We start from the raw sequence: 13,813 nt of genomic DNA, 5'->3' as shown, positions 1-13,813 counted from the left end.
CATAACAACACATACTTTAGTTCTTTCGCAGAGTATTGGTAAAATTTGTGTTTCGCTCATTCTGAAAATGGTATCAATTATTGACATTGCTATCCATCAACAGAAGAATGGATTAAGAAACTGTAGCATATATATATAAAGGAATGAAAATGGGTCACTTGTAGAGACATGGATGGACCTAGTGACGGTCATACAGAGTGAAGTTAGTCACAAAGAGAAAAACAAACACCATATATTAACACACATATGTGGAATCTGAAAAAAAAAAAAAAGAGTATTAGCAATCTTATTTACAAAGCAGAAATAGAGACATAGATATAGAGAGCAAACATATGGATGTCAAGGCAGATGTGGCGATGGGATGAATTGAGAGATTTGGATTGACATATATACATTATTGATATTGTGTATAAAATAGATAACTAATGAGAACCTACTGTTTAGCACAGAGAACTCTACTCAATGCTCTGCGGTGACCTAAATGGGAAGGAAATCCAAAAGAAAGGGGATATATGTATATATCCTAATACACACCCTCCAGTTCACGTATACTTCAAATTTTTTCTTAAAGATGAGCCCATTTGAGAAACAGATTGACTTGGAAAAATCTCAATAGATAATATTATCATTATTATGACTAGTTCATGACACCCCAAAATCAGTATTATTCTGCCATTTCACTGAACAACAACAAAATGGCATGAATTAAGAAGATAATTCAAGTGTACTTATATATTCAATTAGCATAATGACATGTATTAAGCAAAATAACTGAAGGTTCTATAGACAAGAATTAGAAGTTATTATTGGGTTTAGCCATATGAATAGCTGGTGTTCTGACATGCCAAAATGGCAATTTCACACAGTTCAACCTAATAAAATCTATACATATGTGTGCAGAATTCACCTTAGAATAAACACTAAGCCATGATAATACTGTTTGATATTTACTGAGCTCTTATTACATCACCGAGTTAAATGTTTCATCTCTCAACAAGGCTATGATATACAGACTCTTACTAATATGTTTTCAAATAAGGGAAATGAAACATTCAGTACCTTGTGCAAGAGCCTAGAGCCAAGTAGAGATGACATTCAAATACAACTCTGACTTTTGCCTCTGCTTGACAGTGCAGAGAATGATACCTCCGAGACTAAAAACAGAAAGACTAGTGGACGTTATGAGTATGTGGAAAGATCAATGGTGGAAACTGAGAAAGATGGGAAGCTGAGAGGGAAACTGCAGCTTTTATAGGCAGACCTCAGAGATAGTGCGGGTTTGGTTCCAGAGCATAGCAATAAAGCAAATATTACAATGAAGCAAGTCACACCAAGCTTTTGGCTTCTCAGCACATATAAAAGCTATGTTTACACTACATTCTAGTCTATTAAATGTGTGATATCTTTATGCCTAAAATAAACAATGTATATGCCTTCATTTAAAAATACTCCATTGCTAAAAAATGCTCTCCATCATCTGTGCCTTCAGTGAATCAGTAATCTTTTCGCTGGTAGAGGGTCTTACCTTGATGCTGATGGCTGCTGATGGATCAGGGAAGTGGTTCCTAAAGATGACAATTTCTTAAAATAAGACAGCAGTGAAGTTTACTGCATCGATGGACTCCTCTTGCTTTATTTTTTCCCTTACTGCATTATGTGACATATGGGATCTTCATTCCCCAACCAGAGATCAAACCTGTGCCTTCCCTCTACAATGGAAACATGAAATCTTAACCACTGGACTGCAAGGGAAGTCCCTTATGGACTCTTCCTTTTATGAATGACTTCTCTGTAACAGGCAATACTGTTTGGTAGCATTTTACCCACAGAACCCTTTCAAAATTGGAGTCAGTTCTCCCAAACCCTGCCACTGCTTTATCAACGAAGTCTCCGTAATATTGTAAATCCTTTATTGTCATTTCAACAATCTTTACAGCATCTTCACCAGGAACAGATTCCATCTCAAGAAACCACTTTCTTTGTTCACCCATAAGAAGTAACTCCTCATCCATTCAAGTTTTACCACAAGGTTGCAGCAATTCAGTCACATCTTCAGACTCAATTTCTAGTTCTCTTGCTATTTCTATTTCATCTACAGTTACTTTCTCCATTAAGTTGTGAACACCTCCAAGTCATCCATCAGGGCTGGAATCAACTTATTCCAAACTCCCAGTAACACTGACACTTTGGTCTCTTCCTATAAGTCAAGAATGTTCTCAATGGCACCTAGAATGGTGAATCCTTTATAAAAGTGTCTTCAATTTACCTTCCCTAGATCCATCAGAGGAATCACTATCTATGGCATCTATAGCCTTATAAAATATAGTTTTTAAATAATGAAACTTGAAAGTTAACATTATTCTTTGATTCATGGGCTGCCGAATGGATGTTGTGTTAGCGGACATGAAAACATCATTAATCTCATTGTATCTTCATCAGAGTTTTTGGGTGACCAAGTGCTCTGTCAATGAACAACAGTAATTTAAAAGAAATGTTTTTTTGTTTGTTTGTTTTCTGAGCAGTAGATCTCAACAGTAGGCTTAAAATATTCAGTAAACCATATTGCCAACAGATGTCCGGTCATCCAGGCTTTGCTGTTTCATTTATGGAGCAGAGGCAGACTAGATTTAGTATAATTTTCAAGGCCCCTGTGATTTTTGCAAAGGTAAGTGAGCACTGTTGTCAACTCGAGTCAAAAGCAGTGTTAGACCCTAACAAGAGATTCGGCCTGTCCTTTGAAATTTTGAAACCAAGCACTGACTTCTCCTCTCTAGCTATGAAAGTCCTTGGTGGCATCTGCCTTCAATAAAAGGCTGTTTTGTCTACATTAAAAGTCGGTTTCTCAGTGCGGCCAACTGCCTTACTCATCTTAGTAAGATCTGGATAATCTGCTGCAGCTTCTAAATCAGCGCTTGCTGCTTCTTCACTTAGTTGTTATGTTATGGTGATGACTTCTTTCCTTAAACTGCATCAGCCGACCCCTGCTAGCTTCAAACTTTTCTTCTGCAGCTTCTTCACCTCTCTCAACCTTCACAAAACTAAAGAGAGTTAGGGCCTTGCTCGAGATCAGGCTTTGGCTGAAGGGAATGTAGTGGCTGCTTTCATCTTCTATTGAGACCACTAAAACTTTCTCCAGATCTGCAATAAGGCTGTTTTGATTTCTTATCATTTGTGTATTCACTGGAGTGGCACTTTTAATTTCCTCCAAGAATTTTTCCTTTACATTCACAACTCAGCTGTTTGGAGCAAGAGGCCTTGTTTTGGGTTATCTCAGCTTTCCACACGCCTTCCTCACTAAGCCTCATCATTTCTAGCTTTTGATTTAAAGTGAGAGATGTCGACTCTTCCTCTCACTTGAACACTTAGAGGTCATTATAAACTTATTAATTAGCCTAATTTCAGTACTGTTGTTCTCAGGCAAACAGGAAGGCCCAAGGAAAGGGAGAAATAGTGGGAAAGGCTGGTCAGTGGAACAGTCAACACATACATTTACTAACTTCAGCATCTTATGCAGGCCAGATTCATGGTGCACCAAAACGATGGCAATAGTAACATGAAAGATCAGTGAACACAGATCACCACAATAAAGTAATGAAAAAGTATGAAATGTAAGAATTACTGAACTGTGACACAGAGACACAAAGTGAGCAATCGTGGTTGCAAAAATGACGCCAATAGACTTGCCCAAGGCAGACTTGCCGCAAATCTTCAGTTTGTAAACAACCAGAAAACAGAACAAAAACAAAATGCAACATCTGTGAAGCCCAGTAAGGTGAAGTGCAATAAAGTAATGTGTGTGGTACTCATCACTGTATGGGGAAAAGGTGCCCGCACAGCCCACTGAGCAGAACATCCCTCTAGGTTTGACGTACACATCAGGTTATCACGGTTAGCAAGTCTTTCACTATTAAATCTTCAAAATGGCTGTCCTCTCTCCTCATTCTCATTCCAGATCTAGGAGCAAATGACTGACCATAGCTGGACTCCCATGCAGGCTTTTTAAACAGGAGAGAGAGAATATATTAATGATAAGCCCAGCATTTGGCTTTCACAGCACCATAAATAGAGAAACTGATACTGTATCAGTCTCCAGGGGACATGGCTGTTCTCACATGCCATAAACTCAGACCTCAAGACTGCAGAGCTGAAGACCAAATGTGGAACACAGTGAACACCTTCAAGGCACCTTCTTAGTCTGAACACATGTCCAGGTAACCCACTAGGCAAACTATAAAAAGCTTTCAATTTATTCTCTAATTTTTAAAAAGCAATAAACTAGTTAAAAGCAGAATCTCATTAAAAAAAATTCATTTGAGTTCATGTTTTCAATTACAACAAAGAAAGCAAACCAAAAATACTGTATCTGTTGAAGTCAGTGTTCATTTTGCTTACCTTTCTAGAGCTCTGCGAATAGTAGGATCCATAGTCACCCTAAAAACAAAGAAACCAACATTTAGCAAATATGAAAGAATTTCATGTATTTATCAGGACAGTAGTTAACAAATACTTATTAATAACAGACTTAAAAACATAGAAAGTGCCTTAAAAGGGGCCACAAAGAAAAACAGAGGAAATATGATGGATTACAGGAAAGATGTCTGCATAAAATGCTTAGATAAACTGTGCAATCAAGAAGAGCTCCAAAGTATATGCACCCAATCAATGGCATCAATAACCCAAAAAGAATTTTTAAAGATGAAGCTGGGCAAACTGCACAAAAAAAGTACGACCCTGAATTTAAAATGAATATGCCCATGAGACATAAGTTTGACAGTGATAATAAGATAATGCAAAAAAAGTTCCTCTATGTGAAAACATCGGCATAGTGGAACATTTTCCCATACCATCTTCCTTCACAGCTATTATGAGAAACCCATTTTCTCTCTCAAACTCTATTACTCCAAATATTGTTTACCAAGAACCGGAATAATAAGGCATGTAAAGGCCAAAAGCCTGATTATGCAAAAGATGGCATGGCTCCTATATTATTACAAACTCAAAAGAGAAAACTAAGGATCCACTGTGAATACAGGTACTCCAAAATGAAGGTTACTATTGACTTTCTGCTTTTACAAAATGCTAACTTTATTCCATCAAGGGAAAAGATCTTAGCTCATTTCCTATTAGGATATGGTAATGTGTAAGGTAAAAATTATTCTAATAAAAATCAAAGGTTATATACGTAGAATGCGAAGAAAGGAACATTCTGCTTTGGACCTTTAGCTCTAATGACACTTGTATTAGTTAATTCAACCCTATAAAAACTGATATCACAAAGATTAATCTGTCAGCTTTTAAAAATCCACTATCAAATCATAAAGAATCAAATCTGAAATTTTAAGTTTCTATCTGAGGTTCCATTTAAGATAACATTCCTAAAACATTATCCTCAGCCATATTTTTAAATTTAATCTTTACAACTTCTAAAATGTTAGTAACATTTTATAATTATAAAAGCAATATTATATTCATTGTAGAAAACAGGCAAAATGCAGAAAATAAAAACAAATCATGACTACACCATTTAGAAGGAAATTAACATCTTCTGTGGTTCCTTGATGCTCCCTTTCAACAAAGTCACACATGGAATTTAAACAAGATTTAGGATTATACTGCATATACAGTATGTCTTACCTTTTCCCCTTAGCAACGAATCATTTATATATACACAAAATAGTCTTTAAAAACCATCTTGGGGACTTCCCTAGTGATCCAGTTGTTAAGACTCTGTGCTCACACACAATAGGGTACAGGTTAGATCCCTGGTCAGGAACTAAGATTCCACATGCCACTTTGCTAACACACACACACACACACACACACACACACACACACCGTCTTAACACATTGTGCATTTGAATATTCATATTCACAAACTTTGTTCAAATATTTTCTGATATTTATTATTTAAATCATCTTGTTTTTCTTTTTGTCTAGTATATCTAATACTGCAACAATACCCTTGCATAAAAATCTTGACATTATATTGGCTAATTTTTGCCAGTGAAATTCACAAAGATAGAAATTCTGAAGAAAAGGCATAAACTTTTTCTATAATTTGCACACCCAAAAGATAAAAATCTATAGACTGCCCACCTAAAGGACAATGAGCAGCTGAGTTCCCATTTCTAAAAATGTTCACAGATAAACCCTAACACTTTATAAAAGTTTTATTTAATAGCAGAAATAATATCTGCTTTTAATTTTAGTTATTTCTTCTTATCACTGCTTCTAAGTAATTTTTAAAATTTACAGAAGTTCTCCAGTTATTACTTTTGACTATTTTTAACTTAGGAAATTTGCGGTTTTCTTATTGATTTGTAAGAGCTCCTTACACAATAAAGGTATTAATCATTTGTGTATCACAATTGTATGCACATTTTCATTTGCCTTCCCAGCTCATTTTCTGCATTTAGGTTTGACTTATAAAGGTTTTTGATGCACAGAATTGAAACTTTATGTAACCAATCATATCAATCATTTCTTTGGTGGTTTCTTCCATGGGTTCTATGCTTAGAAAGTTCCCCACTTTCAAAGTTTTAATCTCAGTGAAATAACTACTTACATTTTCTTTTACTTGTCCTCCAGCTCTGCTGTCTATCACCTTTTACCCTTGGTTCCTTTATTTTTTAACCTGTGTAGAATTTATTGTAGGTATGGCATGAGGCAAGTGCTTCTGTGATTTCTGATGACCCCCTCTCTCAGCCCTTTCCCCCAACACTAGAGTAAAAATCACTCATTCTTTCCCAGTTCACTTGTACAAGATTCACTGTGAGAGTAGCTGCTTTGAGGTACAATTTGAGCTCTAATGTTCAGGGTAAGTGTCTTTTACCCTGCATCTTATTTTTCCTTAAAAGTAAAAAGAGAAAACACTATCTATCTTACAGTTTTATTGTAAGGATTAAGCTAGAAAACTTACAGAAAGCACTTACTTCAGTGTAACACAGCACATGTGCTCAACAAGTCAGTGGATGAACATCAGATTCAGGGCTATTTCTCTTCCTCTGATTTATCCGTCACATCTTAGTCTCACAGTGTAAATTTGAAATAACACATAGCATGTGATAGAAGTATCTCCAACCTCTTTTTCTACATTTTCTTGCCTATCCTCACCCGTTTTTTCCTCTACGTAGGCCCAACCCACTTCTCATTTCAGTTACTCTTAGGATGCTCTTTTCCTCCCATAATTCATTCTCACACTCTCTCTCTCTTTTTGATATGCCGTACCATGACACAAAGAACAAAACTTTCCAAAAAACGTTTAAAAGTCATGATGAGCACAAATATCCTTGTTGTTTAACTGATTAACATATTAAAATTCTAGCTGTTGTCCAGTCACTCAGTCGTGTCAAACTCTTTGTGATTCCACAGACTGCAGCATAGGAAGCCAGGCTTCTCTGTCCTTCACCATCTCCCAGAGCTTGCTCAAACTCATATCCACTGAGTTGGTGATGCCATCCAACCATCTCATCCTCTGCTGTCCCCTTCTCCTCTTGCCTTCAATCTTTCCCAGCATCAGAGTTTTTTCCAATGAGATGGCTCTTCACGTCAGGTGGCCGAAGTATTGGAGCTTCTTCAGCTTCAGCATCAGTCCTTCCAATGAAAATTCAGGACTGATTTTCTTTAGGATTGACTGGTTTGATCTCCTTGCTGTCCAAGAGACTCTCAGGAGTCTTCTCCAGTACCGCAGTTCAAAAGCATCAACCTTTTTAATAACAAAAGCACTCAGCCTTTGTTATTAAAATTCTAGGCACTCAGCCTTTTTAATTAAAATTATAGGGTCTCATATGATGAGTTGGATGTTGGCAATGGAATTAAAATAGGTAGTTCTTATGATACTGAAGAAGCATCCTCCTATTCTTTTGAGGCTGAATATTTTTGTTTCCATCCCACAGAGAAAATTGAATTTTAAAGAGGTAACATGAGTTGCCCAAAGTCATAGTTGGGCTTAAATGTACACCCAAGTTTTCTGGTTTCAATACCTTTTCATTTTCCATTACAACCATCCTATGACTCCATAAAGCAGTCAGTCTGCAACTCAGCAATATCTTCTGTCCCAAACTTAGACATATAAATTCATTTAGACGTTATGAAACAGCCTCTTAAAAAAGTAATGCAATAAATGATAGCTCATTTCTTAGCTGATATGGTACATATAAAAAATGGAATTTTACTCAGCCATTAAAAGGAACAAAACTGGGTCATCTGTAGAGATGCTGATGGACCTAAAGACTGTCATAAAGAGGGAAGTAAGTCAGAAAGAGAAAACAAATATTATATATTAATGCGTATATGTGGAATCTAGAAAAGTGGTACAGATGAACCCATTTGCAGAGCAGGAATAGAGACACAGACGTTGAGAACAGAGGTGTAGACACTGTTGGGGGATGAATTGCGAGATTAGAGTGCCATTTATACACTACCATATGTAAAATAGTCAGTGAGAACCTGCTGTATAGTGCAGGGAGCTCAGCTCAGTGCTCTGTGCTGACCTACATGGGTGGGATGGTGGGGCAGGTCCAAGAGGGAGGGGATATATGTATACATATAGCTGATTCCAATCACTTCGTGGCAAATAAATAAGGAAACAATGGAAACAGTGACAGATTATTTTCTTGGACTCCAAAATCAGTGTAGCCATGAAATTAAAAGACGCTTGCTCCTTGGAAGAAAAGCTATGACAAACCTAGACAGCATATTAAAGAGCAGAGACATTACTTTGCCAACAAAGGTTCACATAATCAAAGCTATGGTTTTTTTGGTAGTCATATATGGATGTGAGAGTTGGACTATAAAGAAAGCTGAGCACCAAAGAATTGATGCTTTTGAACTGTGGTGTTGGAGAAGACTCTTGAGAGTCCCTTGGACTGCAAGAAGATCCAACCAGTCTGTCCTAAAGGATAGTGAGTGAAGTGAAGTCGCTCAGTCGTGTCCGACTCTTTGCGACCCCATGAACTGTATGTAGCCTACCAGGCTTCTCCGTCCATGGGATTCTCCAGGCAAGAATGCTGGAGTGGGTTACCATTTCCTTCTCCAGGGGATCTTCCCGACCCAGGGATTGAACCCAGGTCTCCCACATTGGAGGCAGACGCTTTAACCTCTGAGCCACCAGGGAAGCCCGTCCTAAAGGATATCAGTCCTGAATATTCATTGAAAGGACTGATGCTGAAGCGCCAATATTTTGGCCACCTGATGCAAAGAGCCAACTTATCTGAAAAGACCCTGATGCTGGGAAAGATTGAAGGCAGGAGGAGAAGGGGACAATAGAGGACAAGATTGTTGGATGGCATCACCAACTCAATGGACATGAGTTTGAGCAAGTTCCGGAGATGATGAAGGGGAGGGAACCCTAGCCTGCTGCGGTCCATGGGGTAGCAAAGAGTCAGATGCGACTGTGTGACTGAACAACAACGGATTCACTTCATTGAAGCTGTAAAGCAATACTGTAAACATGTTAAAAAAAAAAAAAAAAGAAAGAAAAAAACATAGCTCATAAAAAAAAAAGCAGGGCTGGGAGAAGATGAAAAAAGGTTGGGAAAATGTTGATACCTGTAGAATCCAGGAAATGAACACATGGGGGTTATTTATACTTGTATATTTGAAAATATCTTCAAAAATTGGGCTTCCCTAGTGGTTCAGATGGTAAAGGATCTGCCTGCAATACAGCAGAAATCTCTGGATCAGGATGATCCTCTGGAGAAGGGCACAGCAACCCACTTCAGTACTCTTGCCTGGAGAATCTGATGAACAGGGGAGCCTGTCAAGAAACAGTTCATGGGGTTGCAAAGAGTCGGACACAACAAGCAATAACACTTTCACTATCACCTTCAAAAAAGATTTGTTTCCAAACATGTAGATCATTCATTATTATTTGAAGAAATATTTCAAGACTCACTGATTTTGTATTGGAAAGAGAATTTAGTAGGAGATACAGAGACATGGCTGAGAAGCCTTCCTGACCATCAGTTCGAGAGAGAGAACAAAGAACTTCCATAACTTTCGTCCCCTGAGAGTAAAAACACTGGAAGTGAAAAAGGACAGGACTTTAAAGCAAAATAGAAACTCTTGTAAAAAGAGAGTTGGGAGTTAGCAGAGGAGATAGAAATGGTGATAAAAAAGGGGGATAGAAGGAACACACCAGAGTAGAATAGCCTTTCTTTTCCCTTTGTACACCCATTATGGTTGAAAGTGCCCAATAGACTAAAAGCTAAATTTGAATAAGATTCGGCTCACATGCTTTCCTTCTCATAGCTACCACCCAAGTTCTGATCCAAGTTCTTCCCTTCCCTTTGACTCACTGCATTTTGGAAAGGCAAGTTTTCCTTCTATTGGCTTGATCCCAAATAAATACGTATCTTTTTGTGCTGCTCTAGGATAATTTAACTAGCAATTATTAAAAAATTGCTATTGACAAACTGGATAAAAGAAAGTTGCAGCTTCTAAAAACTTCAAATAAATTTGACTCTTGTGCTTTCTAGAAGGTAATTATCCCAACCATACTCTTTCTCTGGGTAGTTCTGCCCCCTCCTGGGAGAGCTCCTTCATCAGCCATACTCCTTCCTTCTCCCTAACAGGCACCCTAGATGCTGCCCCTCTCAAACCTGTCTGTATTCTAAAACATATTACTCCTACCATCTGATCCCTTTTCCTCCCAGAGGAAGCCTGAGAATCTTGTTAAGACATCATCTGAATGACAAATAGCCAAGACATGGAAGCAACCTAAACATCCTGACAGAGAAATGGATAAAGAAGACGTGATACACAAATACAATGAAATATTACTCAGTCATAAGAAATAATGAAATAATGTCAATCGCAGCTACATGGATAGACCTAGAGATTATCATACTAAGTGAAGGAAGTCAGAAAGAGAAAGACAAATACCGTAAGATGTCACTTAGATGTGGAATTTAAAATATAACACAAATGAACTTTACGAAACAAAAAAACGCACAGACTTAGCAGATTTGTGGTTACCGGGGAAAAGGGTGGGAAGAAAGGATATAGATGGGGAATTTGGGATTGACATGCACACACTGCTATATTTAAAATAGATAACCACATGTGCATGTATGCACTTCCACTTACCACATCACTCTGCTTGACTCCCCAAATTATATGTAATTATTTCATATTGTTAGGTTAATCATGTTCCCATTATGGCTTGCAACTGTAACTATCTTTTATTTTTTGTCTGGCTAGTGAGTATGAAAGCTGATAGATATCTCTCACTATTGTGATTATGCAACTATTACTCATTTAATACCATTGTATGGGCTTCCCTCATAGCTCAGTCAGTAAAGAATCTGCCTGCAGTGCAGGAGACCCCAGTTCGATTCCTGAGTTGGGAAGATGCCCTGGAGAAGGAAATGGCAATCCACTCCAGTGTTCTTGCCTGGAAAATCCCATGGACAGAGGAGCCTAGCAGGCTACAGTCATGCGGTCGCAAGAGTCGGACGCGGCTTAGCTACTAAACCACCACCACCACCAATACCATTGAATCATGATTGGTCAATAGAAAAATAATAAAATTCTATCTCATCAAAACTACCATTTAATTGAAAACCCTGTAATCACTTTTTAAAATCAAGATGCATATCAAAATTATCTTGGAACTTTTCAAAAAATACAAATGTCCAGGTAGTGCTTTTTTTTTTTTTTTTTTTGCCAGAGCTCCAGATATGTTTCTAATGAGCAGCCTTGTTTAAAAAACTGGGCTATGTGAGGATCTTTTACTTTTATCTAGTTTGTTTAACTTTTTCAATTTCATATTCAGTGCTCCCATTTCTGGAGAAGGAAATGGCAACACACTCCAGTATTCTTGCCTAGAGAATCCCGTGGACAGAGAAGCCTGGTGGGCTGCTGTCCATGGGGTCGCAGAGTCGGACACGACTGCAGTGACTTAGCAACAGCAGCAGCTCTCATTTCATTTAGTTTATGTTTTCCAATTTCTCCATCTCTCCTTTGCTTTTTGATGTTCTTTCTCAAGCCTTAATCAAGCATGGTAGAAAAGTTCTGTATACATATATATACAGAGAAGCCTGGTGGGCTGCAGTCTATGGAGTCGCAAAGAGTTGGACACGACTGAGTGACTGAACAACAAAATATACTTTAGAAAACTTACGAATTTTTGCCCAGCTAAAAAATGTTTGACATTTTGATTCCACTTGTTTGACTTAGTATAAATAAAATGCTAGATTTCTAATTTAAAAAGTAGATATGCAAAAAACAACAACTTTAATGTACAGAACGAGGAACTATAGTGAATATCTTATAATAACCTACAATGGAAAATAATTTCAAACATAATATATGTGTATATGTATAACTGAATCACACACAAAAAAAATTCTTTTTGAAATTTAGAAATGTTTATCTTTTTGACAGTTTTCTTAAATGTCCTGTGGACATCTAATAACAACATATGAGATACAAAATTTTAAATATATGTGTGTAGGATATAAGATTAATATAAATATAAATCTATTATATTTAAATTATTAATGACATCATTCAAGATGCTCCTAATTTTTTCTGCAATTGATAAAATATCCTCAGAGAAACGTTAATATGTCTCACTATGATTATATATTGTGTCCTTTTCCCTTATATTTCTTCTGATTTTTGCTTTATGTGTCTCTATTTCTTTGTTGTTAGGTGTCTAATGGTCTATGATGTCTATATTCTTTGTGAATTGTACTTTTTATCATTAAAAACATTCATCTTCGTTTCATTTAAAAAGAAATGAATTTAATCTAAAAATGGCATAAAAAATAAAATAATCAACAAGGATCTACGTAAAAAAAATTAAAATTTTAAAAAAGGTTTGACAAAACATCCAACACATGTCTTTTTCAGCTTTACATCAGGGCCTCCTCCTCTCTATTAACCCAACCCCCAACCCAAGTTCCTCTTTCCCTGTTCTCATTCTGCCATATAGGTCAAACCATATGCTATGAGGGAAAGCGATATGTTTAAATAGAATTAGAATAAATTAAAAAGAATTAATTATAATTAAATTTAGTAAAACAGAATGTAAATAGAAAATATCCCTCTGCTATTCTCTTCTCATAGCCCAAACCATGTTTCCACAGTTCTACAGAGAAACAAAGATGCTTAATTCTGCATCTTTGTCTTGACATTAATAAAAATGAGAAGCACAATTATGTGTCCAGGGATTCCACATTACATATATATATATATTTAACTTTTTAAACTTGCATGTTTTTTTCTAGTTACTTTTTAAATTGAAATATAGTTGCTTTACAACGTTGTGTTGGTTTCAGCTGTCAGTTACATACATATATTTTTTCAAATTCTCTTCCTGTATGGGTTATTATAAAACATTGAATATAATTTCCTGTACTACAGTAGGTCCTTGTTGTTTATCTATTTTATATATAGTCGTGTGCGTGTAATATGTTACTCCCAACTTCCTAATGTATCTCTCCCTCCCACCTTGTGGTACAGCGGTGAGCACAGCTGCCTCTCACAGTTTATATTGAGCCCATAAAAAAAAATCCTGTGAGAAAGGAAGATAGACACTATCACTGTTGTTTTATCAGAGGAAAGTGATGACAAAGAAATAAGTGAAATAACCAGAGCTGAGTTTGGGTAAACTCTGGGAGTTGGTGATGGACAGGGAGGCCTGGCGGGCTGCGATTCATGGGGTCGCAAAGAGTCGGACATGACTGAGCGACTGAACTGAACTGAATACGCTTAATGAGTGGCTGTAATAGAACTGGAACTTGGGACTTCTGTTGTTGAATCCAAAATCATTCCTGTTTCCTGAAACTGACCTTCAGTCTGTAGA

The 13,813-nt window shown here is 37.0% G+C and overlaps 1 pseudogene; it reads right to left on the bottom strand.

Moving 5' to 3' along the window:
* Positions 1-1,758: 1,758 nt before the first annotated feature.
* Positions 1,759-3,373, bottom strand: LOC138087337 (tigger transposable element-derived protein 1-like; annotated as a pseudogene).
* Between the last annotated feature and the right edge of the window lie 10,440 nt (positions 3,374-13,813).

The sequence above is a fragment of the Capricornis sumatraensis genome, chromosome 10, assembly GCF_032405125.1.
Source record: "Capricornis sumatraensis isolate serow.1 chromosome 10, serow.2, whole genome shotgun sequence".
Taxonomy (NCBI): Eukaryota; Metazoa; Chordata; class Mammalia; order Artiodactyla; family Bovidae; genus Capricornis; species Capricornis sumatraensis.
Note: the sequence above shows the minus strand (reverse complement) of the source record. Positions and strands in the feature narration are given on the sequence as shown.